A 17,831-nucleotide genomic window follows, 5' to 3' on the forward strand; every position below is an offset into this window, starting at 1 on the left:
TTCCCCTCACAAAAAGGGGTCAGACAGGGTTGTGTTCTTGCCCCTTTCCTCTTTCTCTTATATATAAATGGGTTGGAGAAATTTCTTTGCGATTTAGGGAAAGACTCCGCAGTTATTAATAACTCTCCAATCCCTGTACTTTTATATGCAGATGATGCAGTACTAATTTCAAGGACAGCGAACGGCCTCCAGATTTTATTGAATGCTTTTAATACCTTTATGAGGAACCTTGGTCTTAAAATTAACAGAACCAAGTCATTTGTTATGAAGTGCGGTCCTAAATTAGCAAAAACGAAAAAATTTACTTTAAATGGGCATGAGATACTTAAGGTCCCACATTTTACGTATCTGGGGGTCCCTATTGATGTAGATTTTAACTGGAAGTTTTTAGTTAATACACGCTCAATACAATTCCAAAAAAACATTGAAGCTGTTTTTAGGTTTGCAAGAAGACTTCGACATAAACCTGTTAAGGAAATGATGACTGTCTTCACTTCTAAATACCTTTCCGTCACGACATTTGGAGCTGGGGTCTAGGGGCTTGCAGAATGTACAGGGCTCCAGATTATAGAAAATAAATTTCTAAGAAGGCTACTATCAGTCCCCCAATCTACACCAATAAAGTTCTGTCACAAAGAAGTAGGTTTAAGATACATATCTAGCTATATAAAACTTCAACCTCTTATACTGTGGATAAAAATCTGGACTAAGCCTGAAACGCTTCTATGTAGAAAGGTGATACAGGACTGTCTCCTTCTGTCACGATTTCTAGATATACCCTGGCTTAGATATGTTTATCTTTCTCTCCAATCATTAGGATTAGGAGATTTTTTCCTTAAACCAGATACTTTAACAAGACAGGACATTATGAAGGTTAAAGACATATTATGGCAGAAAAATCAGGATATGGACCCAGCCTCTAGTTTAATGAGTCAACGGACAAGCTATGAGACACAACAACCTCAACCAAAGTTGTACTTGACCATTATTAATCATGAGCGACAAAGGTTTTTACTCACAAGACTACGTCTAAATACCTTACATTATCTGGTAGCATTCCCAGTTGCTGGAACCTGGTTTAAGATCCTCCCTCCCTGTTGCTGCGATGGAAAGACATCTCAAAGTACATTACACTTTATGCTTTTCTGCACTTTATATACTGTTCCAAGAAAAAGGTTTTTACGTCCGCTATTTCAGTCTAACAGTATTAGAACTAGCCAACTTGCTTACTCCCACTTACATGATTTGGGAAATATGGACATAATCCAGGCTGTGCTAAATTTTATACATGCTGCTTTTGGTGTTCGGAAAATGTATTAACAATGCTTTTAGAAAATTTTTATGACTGTGAAATTATGTATGTTCTTTATTTATTTTATGTCTTTTATGGTCTTTTTGCACCGAATAAAGTAAACTAAAGAAAGAAATTATTGCCATGTCACGTTAGCGGAGCCATCGGACATTGGAAACTGGAGTGTCCAATGATGGTGCAGGAAGGTGTTGTTCAGCAAAGTAATGACATCAATTTGTTCCAGAAGATGAGAGGGCCGAGAGTGAGAGGTCCTAATCCAAATTTTCAAAATAATGTGAATCAAGTGCAGAATATTCAACCCATGCAGCAGGTGCAAATGCCACGTGTACAAATGACACAGTTGTAGCCAATGCAACAGCAGGTTCCCATGGTACCTAGGCAGCAAATTCAAATACCTCAGCCCCAATGGAACAGCAACAGATAATGCTTTATCAACAAGTCACAGGTCAGAGGCTTTCCCAAAGTAATAACACAGTGCACCTATTCCTGTTACTCAGTGAGAATGGAACAATTGATGATTGGATGAGCGACAGTTCAGATGAGGAGCCATGTATGCTTGCAACTTCCTTAGAAGTAGATCAGAGAGGTCCCTAGGTGAGGGGAAAGGTTATGGGTCATAGAGTTTCATTCTCGGTTGGCATGGGAGCTACATGCTCCACAGTGAGAATTGCAGAAGTTCCAAACTTGCCTATTTCAGGTACAACCATTCAGATTGTAGGAGTGGCGAATCAGTATTTGACCAACCCGATTAGAGAACCAGTTCAGGTTAAAATTGGCAACTTTCAGGGCTTGCACAAATTTATAGTCTGCGATTCAAGTCTGGTATGCCTACTGGGAAGGGACTTGCTGTGTAAAACAAAATGTTCGATTACTTGGTCAAACAATGGTATTGAGATTCAGACGAATAGTGATGATGAAGTTGACCAAACCCCAGAGTTAGAAGGTGAGACTACAAATGAGGAGTACCCTCTGATTGAATTTTCCCTGATGTTCACAGTGAAGGAGCTTCAGCCTGATTTGCAGGGAAAGGTTAAAGAGAAAGGGTGGGATTTGACAGGCAAAGAAGTAGGTCTGATAAAGGGAGTTGAGCCAGTTGAAGTTACTGTAAAGCCAAATGCAGTCTTTCCTCAACTTTTGCAGTACCACATGCCGCAAGACGTCCTTATGAAGGTCGCCCAAATAATTGCGGACTTTGTAAAGCAAGGGGTTTTGAAGGAAGTATTGAGCAGCCCATGTAATTCACTGATAATGGGTTTGCAAAAGTCCTGTGGGAAAGTTCGAATTGTCCAAGATTTGAGAAAAATAAATGAGATTGTGGTCAAATGTTGCCCTGTGGTGCCAAATCCAGCCATGATACTGTTTCAGATTCCATGTGATGCTGAGTGGTTCACTGTCATTGATTTATCGCAAGCCTTCTTTTCTGTGCCTCTTCATGAGGATAGCCAATTTCTCTTTTGTTTCAAGTTTCTGGATCAAGTTTATTGTTGGTGCAGAATTCCTCAAGGGTTTTCAGAGCCACCTTTTATATTCAATCAGATCTTGAAAAATAATTTTGAGTCGATGGAATTGTCTTTTCAATCGACCTTGGTGCAGTACATCGATGACTTGCTGATTGTGTCTAAAACAAAAGTGCAAATATGATACGATTGCCTTACTTAACCATTTGGGAAAAAATGGTCACAAAGTGTCTCCACTTAAATTGCAATACTGTCAGGAAGTAGTGAAATACTTGGATCACCAGATTGAGAAAGGATTAAAGCCATATTGCAGATAAATCCCCCGACCACACAGAGAGATGTCAGGATGTTTCAAGGGATGGTAGGCTACTGTTGCCAATGGATTCCAACTTTTTCAGTCATTTCGAGACCATTGCAGAAGCTGACTCATAAGGAAGTCACTGATCCTATAGTGCTAGACCAGTCTGGAATGAAAGCGTTCACTGAATTGAGAGAGAGTCTCTGCAAGGCTCCAGCTTTAGGTATGCCTGACTACACGAAACCTTTCACATTGTTTTGTCATGAGCGTGATGCATGTTCTTTGATTGTCTTGACATAGGTCCATGGAGGTGTAAACCGCCCAGTAGCATATTTTTCAGCTGCTTTGGACCCAATTGCAGCAGCCTTACCAGGTTTTTTGCGCGCAGTTGCAGCGGTTGGGCAAAGCCTTACACAGTGTGAAGGCATTGTGATGGTACATCCCTGACTATAATGGTCCCTCACTCTACTGAGATTCTACTTACAAGGACGAAAACCCAATATTTGACTGGTGCGAGGTTCACCAGATATGAAATGAGTATTCTAGTGTCACCAAATGTGTCATTGAAGAGATGTACAGTGCTGAACCCGGCAACCTTACTCCCAAATGAGAATGTTGAAATTGAGAAATTGGAAGATGTTAAGCATGATTGTCTTGAAGTAACTGAGGTCTGCACAAAACTAAGACCTGACATTAGAGATACCCGATTGGAAGAGACTGACCAAATTATCTTTGTTGATGGTTCCTATCTGAAAGACAATGAAGGGACACTGAGAGCAGGATATTGCTGTGTGCACCATTACTTGTATTTTGGAAGCTTCCTGGCTTCGAGGATTGTATTCTTCTCAAGTAGCAGAACTGGTAGCCCTTACTAGAGCGTGCCATGTTTCTGCTCAGCTGAAAGTTACAATCTATATGGATAGCCAGTATGGATTTACAATAGTCCATGATTTTGGCCAGTTGTGGTCGTAGAGAGGTTTCATGACCTATTCTTGTTCACCAGTGAGAAATGGTGAAAGGATTAAAGAACTGTTACATGCTATTCAAATGCCTGAAAAGATTGCTGTGGTGAAATGCAGTGCACATATGAAGTCGCAGGACTTTGTATCATTGGGAAATAGCTATGCGGATCAAGTCACAAAGTTTTGTGCATTGATCTGTATATTGTTTAAAGATGTGCGGGAACTCTCATCCGAAGAAGACGAAACATGTCCAAGTTTTGCAGTGAAAGTGATTGACACCTTGGAGAAATTGAAAATGTTGCAGAATAATGCTGACCGGCAGGAAAAATGTTCATTGGACAAAATGAAATGTGTGCAAAGACAAGACGAATTGTGGATTTCAGAAGAGGGTGAATTGTTTTTGCCAAATAGTCTGCTGTCTCAAATGGCTAGGGATTATCATGGTCAAGCACATGTTGGGAGGGATGCCATTATTTGGTTATTCAAACATGATTTGTTAAACCCAAGGTTTAGACAGGTTGCTGAAGCAGTTTGCCATTGTTGTGTCATTTGTCAACAATTGAAAGTGGGGAAGGGGGGCAGTGGTTAATTTGAGCCACATTGGAAGAGCGGGAGGTCCATTCAACAGAAAGCAGATGGATTTTATTGAGATGCCTATGTGTGGAGGTTTGAGATATGTGTTGGTGATTGTTTGCATTTTTAGTCACTGGATTGAAGCTTACCCTATACGAAGAAATGACAATCTCAGAGTAGCAAAACTACTGCTTAGAGAACTGATACCGTGTTTCGTGTTTCCAATCTCTTTAGAATCAGAGAGGGGAAGCCACTTCAATAATGAAGTAATTAAATTACTGTGTGCAGCTTTTAACATTGAGCAGAAGTTGCATTGTAGTTATCGCTCTGAAGCATCAGGACTAGTGGAGCAGATGAATGGTACCTTGAAGTCAAGAGTTTCAAAGATGTCTGCATCCACAGATTGAAATGGCCCCACGCATTGCCTTTAGTTTTGATGTCAATGAGAAACACCCCGACAGGAAGACAGGATTGTCACCGCATGAGATCCTTATAGGCCGAGCCATGAGGTTGCCAGCGGTGCCTGCAAATGCACTTGTCAACATTACAGATGATATGGTGTTGGACTACTGCAAGGGTCTGGCTGATGTGGTTCGCTCTTTGTCTCTGCAGGTGGAAGCCACCACACTGCCACTGATACATGACACAGGGCACAACCTGAGAGACGGAGACTGGGTTGTGGTCCGGAAACACGTGAGGAAAACGTGGTTGAAGCCTCATTGGAAGGGACCATTCCAGGTAGTTCTGACAACTACCACAGCTGTGAAGTGCGCTGGAATTCCGAATTGAATCCATGCCAGTCACACGAATAAAGTGGCATGTCCACTGGATCATGAGGAAAAAGAGTTGTTGAGAGTAACAACATCAGTGAAACAAGTCTCAGGGCCAGAAAGAGAACAAAGAGGAACTGAGACCGGATCTGAGCCCGTTGAGGACGGTTCAGTCACTCCTGTGAGAGACGAAGGAGAAGACCTCCAGGAAGGTGACAGAGAGCCTATCTCAATTGAGGCAGCAGGACAGCCTAGTCAGAGGAGGGCTTTCCCAGAAGCAGATGATCTTGAGAGAGAAACAGAGCGATTGCCAGAGGGGAAAGGAGTTGAGGTGGATCAAAGTCACTGTGATCTGACTCCTCCTGAACCTGTTGCAGGTCCGTCAAGAGAAAACACACAGAGCAAGAAGAAGTCGTAAGTTCGACCCTGAAGACAATACTGACAAAAGGTCCACTGAATGGAGATAAGTGGCCAGAATCGCAAGGAAAGGGAAAGGAAGTGGTTATTGGGACCACAAATCGAGGAAGAAGTAAATACAACAAGCAGAGAAGATCTGAGTGGAGGAGAATTGAATAGTGATCGAAAGTTGAAGAAAAAGAGAATAGCAAGTTGAAGATACGCAGGTCCTTAATGGGCGTATGCAACTACAAGTGAGTGGCAGAAAGAATTTGTGTCTTTTTGTTCTGATAGAAACATTCCGGGACAGTATTTTGGCACTTGAAGGAAGCTGGTGAACTGAACTATTGAAACAATCTGAAAGAAACTTTTTGAGAAAGAAACTGTCGAAAGTAACCGGAAGAGACATTGATAACCTGATTTGACTTTTGAAAACTGATTTTGACAAGCTGCTTACCGATTTTGTCAAGGGATCCTGGAAGTAAAACTGAGAGCTGTAAATAGCTGCTGAAAGAAGAGTTGTTAGTTTTTTATTTTTGCTGCAGTTTTTCAAAATGTTCTTCTGCTCTCTGATTCCTTACAGATCATGAGTAACATTAGCCAGCAAGGTAGGAATGCTAGGCGCTGTAAATATATCAATATTTGTGTGGCGATTATTTGTGGGATATTGTTTGTGGTGTTGATTGTGGGTATGTCTGTCTTGATAAGAGTGAAGCCAACCATACTTCTGCTTTTGAGATGACTACTGCACTAACAGCAATAGAGAGATTTCGGTTAGATGAGAAGTATTTGCATGAAGATACTAATGCGCAATGAGAACTTTCTTCTAATGCTTTCTATCGCTCGTTGAGTGAATATGTTGAGACGATGGATGCGAGGAATTGTTATGTGTGTACGCAGATTCCTTCATCAGTTGAGGAAGGAGTTACGCACTGTAGCTTGCCTTTAACATATGGAATAAGTTGTAGTCTGCTACTAACAAGATTTTATAATCAGGACTACATCCAGTACTTTTACTCGAATCATGATGTTGTGTTTCCGTTTGTCCCTATAATTAGGTATTTTAGTAGAGTAGCTAAGCATAATGACATAGTATTAGTTAGAGGTTTCTTTGGACCTACATTGACGTTTGGCACAGCTTTTGCGCACAGGAATAATCTGACATGCTTGCTTACACCTCTAGAGAAAAGCTTTTTAGATCACACAGATGACAGGAGAAAGGCATTAAAGGAGAAGTTAGAAAAAAGCTTAGAGAAAAGGACTTATAGGAATGATTATACTTATAGTGCACTTAAAATGCAAGGGAAATTAGCTTTAGATGCGCAAAACGTAGGGAAACTTTGTATATATAGGCCTTACTCACGCACTGACACTTTATTTGTGGGAACGAGTGAATGTAAGCATGTGTTTTTGTTTCAGAGTAAATGGACGTTGATGTTGAATGGACAGGACCCAGCGATTCCCGTAATTTATTATATCTGTGGTCTTAATGCTAATTACCGTCTTTCAAGAGGATGGTATGGGACATGTTATTTGGGGATAGTTTTCCCAAAGATTTATCAAATGAATGATTTAAAGACGTTTCCGAAAGTGACTGAATTACATCTTATGAGACAGAGGAGGGAGTCTCCTTCTGGTATAGTGGGAGATATATTTGGAGCAATGATTCCTTCAGTGGGAATCATTCTGAATTCGATAAAGATTCAAAAGTTGTCTACTATTGTGGATAACATGCTGACAAATGTTTCAGGAGCCATACTCCTGATGGGTACTGAATTAGCTCCTGAAAGAGCTATGACTCTTCAGAATCATCTTACTTTAGACATTCTCTGAGCGAAGGATGGCGGAATTTGTAGAATGATTAATTCTACAAATTGTTGTTCGTATGTTCCTAATAATAGTAAATAAATTAGAGGCTTAGGGCCAGATGTAGCAAAGGGTTTTTCCCATTCTGTGTCAATGGGAAAATGTGTTCGTACATATGGCCCTTAATTACTAATATGACTAATGAAAGTGCTGATTTGAAAGCATTGAAAGAACCAGGTGTTTGGGAAAAGGTTGGCAAAGATTTTGCTTCAGTGGGAAATTGGCTCTGCAACATTTGGAATGGGATTCTATTGAAAAGATTGCAGGGAATATTAATTATTGTGGTTTGCCTAATTGGAATATGGGGAATGTGTAAATTATTAAAAAAGAATTAGATTGAAATGGTCAAAGGATAATCAGAAGAGGGAAGAAAAGAAAAGAAAAGGGAAAAATTGTAAAAGGAAAGGTCTTAACTTGGCAAAGGTCTTAGCCTTCTTGCCAGGCCTCATGACAAGATGTATTTCTTAACGTGTCATAAATGGCTGTCCTAGAGAGTTAAACTGTGAATTTCCATTGCATTGTTTATATGTGCTCTTAGCTGAAAACTTTTCTTATGAGAACCCACTGCTAGAAGATGCTGTTCTTGCTAAATGTAACAATATGTATGTAATGTGCATGAGACTGACTGTCCCAGGAGGAGAACAATGAAGACACTGACTAGAGTAGAAGATGCAACAATATTGTTACCTGACGAGCCGGATGATGAGGACATTGCAGGACATGTGAACCGAGTAATAGTAGAATTAATAGATTTTGAGTTTTAGTTTTATTGGAGAAAGTGTGAACATACAATCCCATGACCAAAAGGGATTTGGGAGCTAGTTTTAGTGATTTGAACTTAATGAGACTGCACTGAGAAGAAACGAGCATTCTGCATTTTGCATTTTCGCCTTAAGCATTTGCCATAGGTTCATTGCCCATTTTCTCGCTGGCCGAAAGGTCACTTGTTTCTTGTGCGTCTTGACAAGAGATGTGCTTAACTTTGTTGCTTAAAGACTTTGGCCCTCATTATGTCATTGGCATTAAAAACCGCCTACCGCTGCCACGATGGCTGCCAAAAGACCGTCACCACGGCTACCAGCTGTCTGCCGTATTATGACCACAGCCGGATTTCCACCAGAAGGATGGCTGAAATCGGGCTGTGGCCATGCCAACAGATGGCGGTAAGGTGGCGCTGCTGCCAACACCAGCACCACGCCAGTAGACCTCTACCATCTGTATTATGAGAAATAATACAGCCTGGCGGTGTTCTGCTGGCGGACGCTGCTGCTGGCAGCAGCGTCCCATCCCATCTCCTGCCAGAGGACCCCCTAAACACAGGTAAGTGGGTACTTCGACAGGGGAGGGGGGTGGGTGGTGTGTGTGTGTGGGGGGGTGTGAATGTTTGTGCGTCCGTATATGCAGGTGTGTGTTCCGTGTCGAATGTGTGCATGTATGGATGTGTGAGTGCGAGTATGTTGTGTTATGTGAATGCATGTCTGCGTGTATGTATGAAAGTGTGTAGCAATGTGTATGTGAATGGATGTATGCATGCGTGGATGAATGTGGGTATGGGTGTGTGTATGCATGTGTGAAGGGAGGGGTGTGAATGAAGGGGGGTTTGGAGAGGAAGGGGAGGTGGGGGAATCTGAAGAGGGGGTGGAGGTGGTGAAGACCACTATCAGTGACAGGGAAGGGATTCCCTGTCACTGGTAGTGCCTACTGCCATGGTTTTTGTGGCGGTAAGGAAGCCACAAAAATCATGGCGGTAGGCGGGGTCATTATCCTGCAGGCCATACAGTGACGGCCGCTGGGCTGGAGATTGATATCTCCAGGCGGCGGCCGTTACCACTGTGGTGGTCGGTGTGGTACCTTGGCGGTTTGGCTACAGCCAAACCGCCAATGTCATAATATGGTGGAAAGTACCGCCAGCCAGTTGGCAGTACTTTCCACCATATTACCACCGACCGCCAGGGTCATAATGACGGCCTTTGTGTTTTCAGAACTTTGATTCTGAATCCTGATGCCTTGCTGATCGACTGATATCTGAGGGCGAAGACTGACTCTGCTTGCTGATCCATACTGAGGATAGGTATTATGAATTAGAATGTTGATTGTTATGCATATTTGCTTTTTCTTTCTAGGTACCAACCGCACTGTTTTGATAGAGCCACAGTTAGATGTTTTTCCAAATTTGTGTTACTAAATTGTTTTGCATGAAGCTCAACATGCTGATGCCAATCTGATGTTAGTTAAGGATCCTCACTAATGAAATTCTGCTAATAGGGAATAATGCTTGATGAATTTCTCTGCTGAACTCGAATGTATGTAATCACTTTGATGCAGTTGATTTTGTTATTAGTTTGCACTATAACCTTAGAGTGTGTTGTAGTTCAAGCTTTGGTTAGATTGCGTTTCTTTCACTGCTTTGGACAGCCAGTATTGTTTCTGTATGTGTTTCATTTGATTTTGAGATTAATCTACCTGACTTTAGCATTGTTAATATAGGGAAATAAATATTCTAACTTTTATTAAAGGTGTGGTTATTCATGACTGAAAGGTCATGGTGCTTGACAATTACTGACTATTGCTTATTAATGTTATTGATTATCATTGATTATTGATATTAGTGATTGATTAGTGATTATCGATCTGCGTGTACTGGAGGTACAGTGGGAAAATCTTAATTGCAAGTCCAAAGGTTCATCGGCCTATCCCCTTGTAAGTTTACTTATTAAGGTCAGACGAGTTAACAGCTGCAAATCATATGGGAAGGGCCTCAGGGAGGGCAAGGAGAAGTGAGTAGGTGTACCTGCAGGATGAGACTGGGATAGACTGCCATTCACTGCTCACTATGCTTTGTGATTAAAATTCCAAGCATTTGTGTTCTCAGTGCCAAAAATGTAAATATCAATGAGATATCCTGAACTGCAGCATCACTGCCTTAACAAGTGAATTATGGACAATACCTGACACAGCTTGCATATGCGTTCGAGCAGGGTTTTCAATGGGTTGGTAAGAGAGTTCCCCAAAAACAGGCAGATTTCTATATTCATTCCACCAATAGGTCCTTTCAGTTGCACACCTGTGTTAAGTAGTACACTTTGGATTTAAACGTGGTTTGCTGCAAAAGCGCATTAATAAAAACATTCCTTTTGGAACAGCTGAAAAGGAAGGACCATGTTTACCCAGCAATGTATGGTGTGACACTCTATTTTGTAGATTTCCGTCTTGCTAGCTGTTCCATAGCTGACGAAACAGTGTTTCTGATGCACGTCAAAAACTGAATAAAGTTTGCTATCAGTGTGGAATTTTTCAGAAGGTTACTACTGTCATGTTTCATGACAGAAACGGTGTAGGGGATGTTTGTTTAAAAGAAGCCCTACACCATTCCTCTTATGTAACTTAAGAATGGAAATGTTTAGAAAAGTTGCAGTGATAGGAATCTGTACACACTGTTGATGTGCATAACAAATAGGTTTATTAAGTGTGGAAACGCGTGAATGGTAGTTTAGTGAGTTACATGCTCGCTCTGGCACCAGTGTGAGGCCTCCAAGTTATATTTTGCAATCTCAGTCTAGCAACCCAGCTTTCCATCTTTTGTACAGTTGGTAAACTGAATGTTTGCAGATTGGCTAACCATGCCACCCTCTATGTACTGTGCTTAGACATGGCACAATTTCAGTACTCTGCGATATACAAAATAAGAATTGTATTGTTAGAATTGGAGTGTCATGAAGCTTTGTAAACACATGTGTGAGGGTGATGTGCCCCTGTGCCACACTTTTATAATGTTGTCCCTAGCATAATGTTGATTATTCCTGACATATTTCAGGCATTAATGGCAGACAAATGTAGTGTCTTCCCGAGCCCGGAAGCATGCAAATGAATAAGACACACACAGAGCTCTGTAACAGGCATCTTTATTCCTCAACATGCTTTTGTGCTCTTCACACATTGCGTCATAAATTTCATCATAACCACACCATAACATCTCCCATCAGATTACGTAATTCCGGTCTAAAGTTCACCCAGGGCCACGAGGGTCCTAGCGTGCATGATATCAAAGACAATTCACCTCCGCTACAAACATGAGCATCATATTTGCACAATGATTCGCTGAGGTGCTCGCACTGATCTGCCAGATTTGGTGGTATAAGGTAGCTGAGATTCACTGTCATTATGCATCAATGACATAGGCCTTCATTCAGACGGGAACCGCCAAGTGGCCGCCATGCGGCCACTTTACCGCGGCCCACATTCCGACATTCCCGCTGGGCCGGCGGGCGCTAACCATGTTAGCGCCCGCCGGCCCAGCGGGAATGAGGCCGCAACACAGGAGCCGGCTCCTAATGGAGCCGGCGGTGTTGCGGCTGTGCGACGGGTGCAGTTGCACCCATCGCGCTTTTCACTGTCTGCCATGCAGACAGTGAAAAGCAGGCCGGGGCCCTGTTAGGGGGCCCCTGCACACCCGTTACCGCCAGCCTCTTCCTGGCGGTGTACACCACCAGAAACAGGCTGGCGGTAAGGGGGTCATAATCCCCAGGGCAGCGCTGCTTGCAGCGCTGCCCTGGCGCATTATCACCGCCGGGGGGAAATCAGCGGGACACCGCCGTCCCCGGTGGTGCGACCGCGGCTTTACCGCCGCGGTCGGAATGGGGTTTGAAGCACCGCCAGCCTGTTGGCGGTGCTTCTGGCATTCTGGCCCTGGCGGTCGAAGAACCCCCATAGTCTCAGATGAGTGATCTGGACATCCAGGCGGTGTCGCCTTGCTTGTGATCTCAGAAACTGACAAACACTTTGGTAAGTTCTTAAAGTGTGACAAGTCTTGTGTGATGGATTTTCCGAGCTGGGTTGTTGATGACACCAAATGAAAACACAAGTATTTATCCATGACTACCATGAGGTGATGTCCATTTTCTAGAGGCCCAAAAAATCAGCTGCAACTCTCTCTCAGGCATGTGCAGGAAGGTCAGATATTGTCAATGAATACTGCTTCACCTCGGGGATAAAAAGTTACAAAGATGGCATGCTTTTAGCTCTCTCAATTAGTTTATCCCGCTGACGGAACCACACTCATTCTCTTAGGGCTCTTTTGGTGGCCACAATGCCACAAAGTCCTTCATGGGCAACCTCAGTGACTTACTTTCTCAGGCTCTCAGGAATTACAATTCTCAATACGGTTCATGCCTAAGAAGGATCTAGCATGGTTAAATCTTATTGGGTGCAGGCAGATTACAGTGCTTGCACCTTTTCCAGGTCAGGAATCATTCCTCCATCCGATAATATGTGCCCAAAGAATTTAAGTTTGGTTTTGTGAAACTTGCAGTGTGGTGCATTTAGAGTGAGACCTGCATCAGCAAGTCATTGACACATTTGCATAACAGCCTTGTCATGCTCCTTTTGTGATGCCCCAAATACCATTATGTCATCACTGCAATTGAAAGTCTGTGCATGGATGATGTAGTTGAGAGATATCAGTCCAATGTCAGCAGTGGCAAAGCTAGCATGCACTAGATGAAGTTCCCTGATATGAACTGGCGCTTGCACTAATGTCATTTTGTGTCAGAAGGTTGCTGTAAATGACCCTTGACTCAATAACCTTTGAGAAGCAGCCTATGTGTATACCTTTGTGTTTGAAGGGGTAAGGTGTGGCACAGGATACAGGCTGTTGAAATTCTCTACTAACATGATGTTAATCGATGCATCACTGCCTATAAAGAAGGTTATGGGGCAACTGTTCACTTTAATGTAATTTTAGGACAGTGTCCAAATCAATTTTGTTGCTTCATTTGGTGATACTTTTTTGACTTTTCACCGTCTTTGCAAGCAGCTACTCCTACATGTGCATGTTGCTGTATAGTCTATATCATCAACACACATCTGTCTTCTTTGCTAGAGCTTGAGAATAACGTTGAGGAACGTTTATATGTTGAATCTGACAATGATTGACCTGGCTTTGTTTCTACTTGTGGTTACTGATGTTGTCTTTTGGCCTTGTGGGAGTGGCAAGAATGTCCCTGTAACCTTCTGGCATCCATTTTCTCTTCTCACTGTGACATATTTGGTTTCTTTTCTGCTTTGCAAACCGTTATGATTTGTTTTTCTTTACCACAGGCTTTGCACGTCTGTCCTATGGCTGCACATATAGCTTCATGGGGAAATAAAAACACCCATTGGAAGCATGTTTTTTTCTTGTTCAGACATCAACTTGTCTGCATCTATTTTGTGCTTTTGCTTGCTTTTGATGATCAACACTGATTCATTACGCACTGTTCCTGCTTCCGTATCAGCAGCTTGTCAATCTGCTTGTTCTTCTTCCCTTGCAGCCGTTAGCATTTTCTTTAAACTGAATGTCTCTCTCAACTCATGTCTTCTGAAGAAATCTGAAAGGCAGTCATTGATAACTCTTAGGTGCATGGTTTCTTCATCATTAACCCCTTAGCTGCCGAGCCTTTTTCCCCCAGTGCTGAGCCCTTTTTTGGCTATTTGGGGTAGTTCGCGCTTAGGCCCCTATAAATGTTTGTGCACATAAACTATCCACGCCAGATTTGCATCCTTTTTTTCCAACATTCTGGGGATTGTAAAGGTACCCAGAGTTTGTGGGTTCCCCTTGAGGAGACCAAAAAATTAGCCAAAACACATCTAAAATTTGTTTTTGGGGGGGGGGGAATGAGAAAAGTGCTGCAGAAGTAAGCATCTGTTTTTTTTCCCTTCCAAATGGAATCAACAAAGGGCTTGAAGTGCTAAAATTACCATCTTCCCAGATTTCAGGAACAGTCAGACTTGAATCAGAAATCCACATTTTTAGCACTGTTTTGGCATTTTACTGGGACATACCCCATTTTTACTTTTTTTGTGTGCTTTCAGCCTCTTTCCAGTTAGTGACAGAAATGGGTGTGAAACGAATGGTGGATCCCAGACAGCTAAACATTTCTAAAAAGTAGGCAAACTTCTGAAATCAGCAAAGGGTCATTTGTGTAGATCCTTTAAGATTTTCCAACAGAAAGTAACAGGTGAAATAAAAAAATATTAAAATTGAGTTGAAATAAAACAGCCCTTTCTGACTAAGTTTTCTTCGGTACCTTTCTCCAACTATGATAGATTTTTTAAAGTAATATATCGTTAGATTTGCTGGACCCTCCTGGTTGCGGGGATATATAGATCTTGTAGGTTCATCAAGAACCCAAGCTACTCAGAGCCAATACAAGTAGCTGCACCTTGCAATAGGTTTCCATTGTATTCCGGGTATACAGCAAGCAATTCATGTGGTAAAATATAAAGAGTGAAAACTAGGTATCAAGGAAACTTATGTATTTCTGAAATGGGCACGAGATAAGGAGTTTAGAAAAAATGGTTATTTGCACATTTATGAATTCAGGAGTCACCATACTAGCAGGGCATTTCTGAAAATGACTTCTTTCTTACACACTGTATTACATTTGGAAGGCAAACATGTAGAGAAAGATAACTGGCAATAACACTTGTTTTTCTATTCTGTGTTCCCCCAAGTCTCCCAATACAAATGGTACTTAACTTGTGTGGATAGGCCTAGTGCTTGCAACAGGAAACATCCCAAAATGTAACATGGACACATCAAATTTTTCCATTGAAAACTCACTTGTTTTCACCTGCCTGGCTGTGGATTTTGGCCTCTAGCTCAGCCGGCACTTAGGGAAACCTACCAAACCTGTGCATTTTTAAAAACTAGACTCCAAGGGGAATCCAGGATGGGGTGACTTGTGGGGCTCTCACTGGGTTCTGTCTCCCAGAATCCTTTCCAAACCTGAAAATCTGGCTAAAAAAGCACTTTTCCCTCATATTGTGGTGCTGCAAATTTCAGGGATCTGAGGGGAGCCACAAACGTCCTTCCACACAGCATTCCCCTAAGTCTCCTGATAAAAATGGTACCTCACTTGTGTGGGTAGGCCTAGTGCCCGCGTCAGGAAATGCCCCAAATCACAATGTGGACACATCAAATTTTTTCAATGAAAACAGATGTTTTTTTTGCAAAGTGCCTCTCTGTGGATTTTGGCCTCTAGCTCAGCTGGCACCCAGAGAAATGTAACAAACCTGTGCATTTGTTTTAAACTAGACACCTAGGGGAATCCAGGATGGGGTGACTTGTGGGGCTCTCACTGGGTTCTGTCTCCCAGAATCCTTTGCAAACCTGAAAAATTGGCTAAAAAGCCTTTTTTCCTCACGTTTCAGTGCAGCAAAGTTCAGGGATCTGAGGGGAACCACAAACTTTCTTCCACCCATCATTCCCCCAAGTCTCCTGATAAAAATGTTACCTCACTTGTGTGGGTAGGCCCCAAAACACAACATGGACACATCACATTTTTCCAATGAAAATGGATGTGTTTTTTATAAAGTGACTAGCTGTTGATTTTGGCCTCTAGCTCAGCCAGCATCTAGGGAAACTTACCAAACCTGTGTATTTTTTAAACTAGAAACCTAGGAGAATCCAGGATGGGATGACTTGTGGAGCTGTCACTGGGTTCTGTCTCCCAGAATCCTTTGCAAACCTGAAAATTTGGCCAAAAACACTTTGGCCCTCATTATGACCTCGGCGGGCGGCTCCAGCGGCCCTCCAAGATCTGACCGCCGGGCGGCCGCCAATGCAGCCACACTCCCGCCGCTGTCATTATGAGATTCCCGCTGGGCCGGCGGGCGGAAACCTGGTTTACGCCCGCCAGCCCAGCGGGGAGCTCGGCCGCAACACAGGAGCCGGCTCCAAATGGAGCTGGCGGTGTTGCGGCCGTGCGACGGGTTCCATTGCACCCGTTGCGCTTTTCACTGTCTGCATAGCAGACAGTGAAAAGCTGCATGGGGCCCTGTCAGGGGGCCCCTGCACTGCCCACGCCAATGGCATGGCCAGTGCAGGGGCCCCCAGGGGCCCACGACTCCCGGTACCGCCAGACTTTTCCTGGCGGTTCAAACCGGCAGGAAAAGGCTGGCGGTCTGGGACTCGTAATCCCCTGGGCAACGCTGCTTATCACCGCCGGGGCAAATGTGGCGGGAAACCGCCGGCCCCTGGCGGTGCGACCGCGGTGCTTCCGCCGCGGCCAAAATAGCCAAGATAGCACCGCCAGGCTGTTGGCGGTGCAATCGCCAGGGGTTGTAATGACCCCCTTTATCCTCACATTTCAGTGCTGGAAAGTTTTGGGATCTGAGGGGTGCCACAAACTTCCTTCCACCCAGCATTCCCCCAAGTCTCCAGATAAAAATGGTACCTCACTTTTATGGGTAGGCCTAGTGACCGCGAGCAGAAATGCCCCAAATCACAACGTGGACACATCACATTTTTCCAATGAAAACGGATATGTTTTTTGGAAAGTGACTAGCTGTGGATTTTGGCATCTAGCTCAGCCGGCACCTAGAGAAACCTACCAAACCTCTTTCCACCCAGCATTCCACCAAGTCTCCCTATTAAAATGGTACCTCACTTGTGTGGATAGGCCTAGTGCCCACAACAGGAATGAATCACACACGGGTCAATGGTAGTCCTTGAATGAGGGCTACTGTTGACCCTTGAGTGATCCATTCCTGACGCAGGCACTAGGCACTGGCACACAAGTGGGGTTGTGTTTTTATCAGGACAAGTAGGGAAACACTGACTGGTAGGAACTTAGTGGATCCCTGCACATTCTTGTAGTTTACGTGACGACAAAGCAAGGAAAAATAGTGTTTTTAATCAATGTTTCACATTTGCAGGGTATTCCGGCTAAGAAAACTTTGTAGAACCCAAACATGCCACACTTCTGTGGACTGCTCCAGGTGTCTAGTTTTCAGAAATGTCTGGGTTTGGTAGGTTTCACTATATGGCCGCCAGGCCCAGGAACAAATACACAGGTGACTGTTTCACAAAACAAAGCTGTTTTGTGGTAGGTAATTTTGATGTCTCCACAATCCATTTTGGGCACTTCCCTGTTGTGGACACTTGCCCACCCACCCAAGTGAGGCAACGTTTTCTCTGGAGACTTAGTGAATGCTGGGTGGTAGAAAATATTTGGCTGTTTGCAGATTCCAGAACTTCCTCTCACTGAAATGCAAGGCAAATGTGTTTTTTAAGCAAAGTTTGTGATTTCAAGGGGATTCTGGGCATAGGAAAAGTGAGAGCAACGTAAATCATGCATCTTGGACTCCCCTGGTACTAGTATGCTAAAGTTATTCCACCACTCACACTGGTTGGTCTTAGCGCCTCCAGAAATTATG

The sequence above is a fragment of the Pleurodeles waltl genome, chromosome 10 (genome assembly GCF_031143425.1).
Source record: "Pleurodeles waltl isolate 20211129_DDA chromosome 10, aPleWal1.hap1.20221129, whole genome shotgun sequence".
Lineage (NCBI taxonomy): Eukaryota > Metazoa > Chordata > Amphibia > Caudata > Salamandridae > Pleurodeles > Pleurodeles waltl.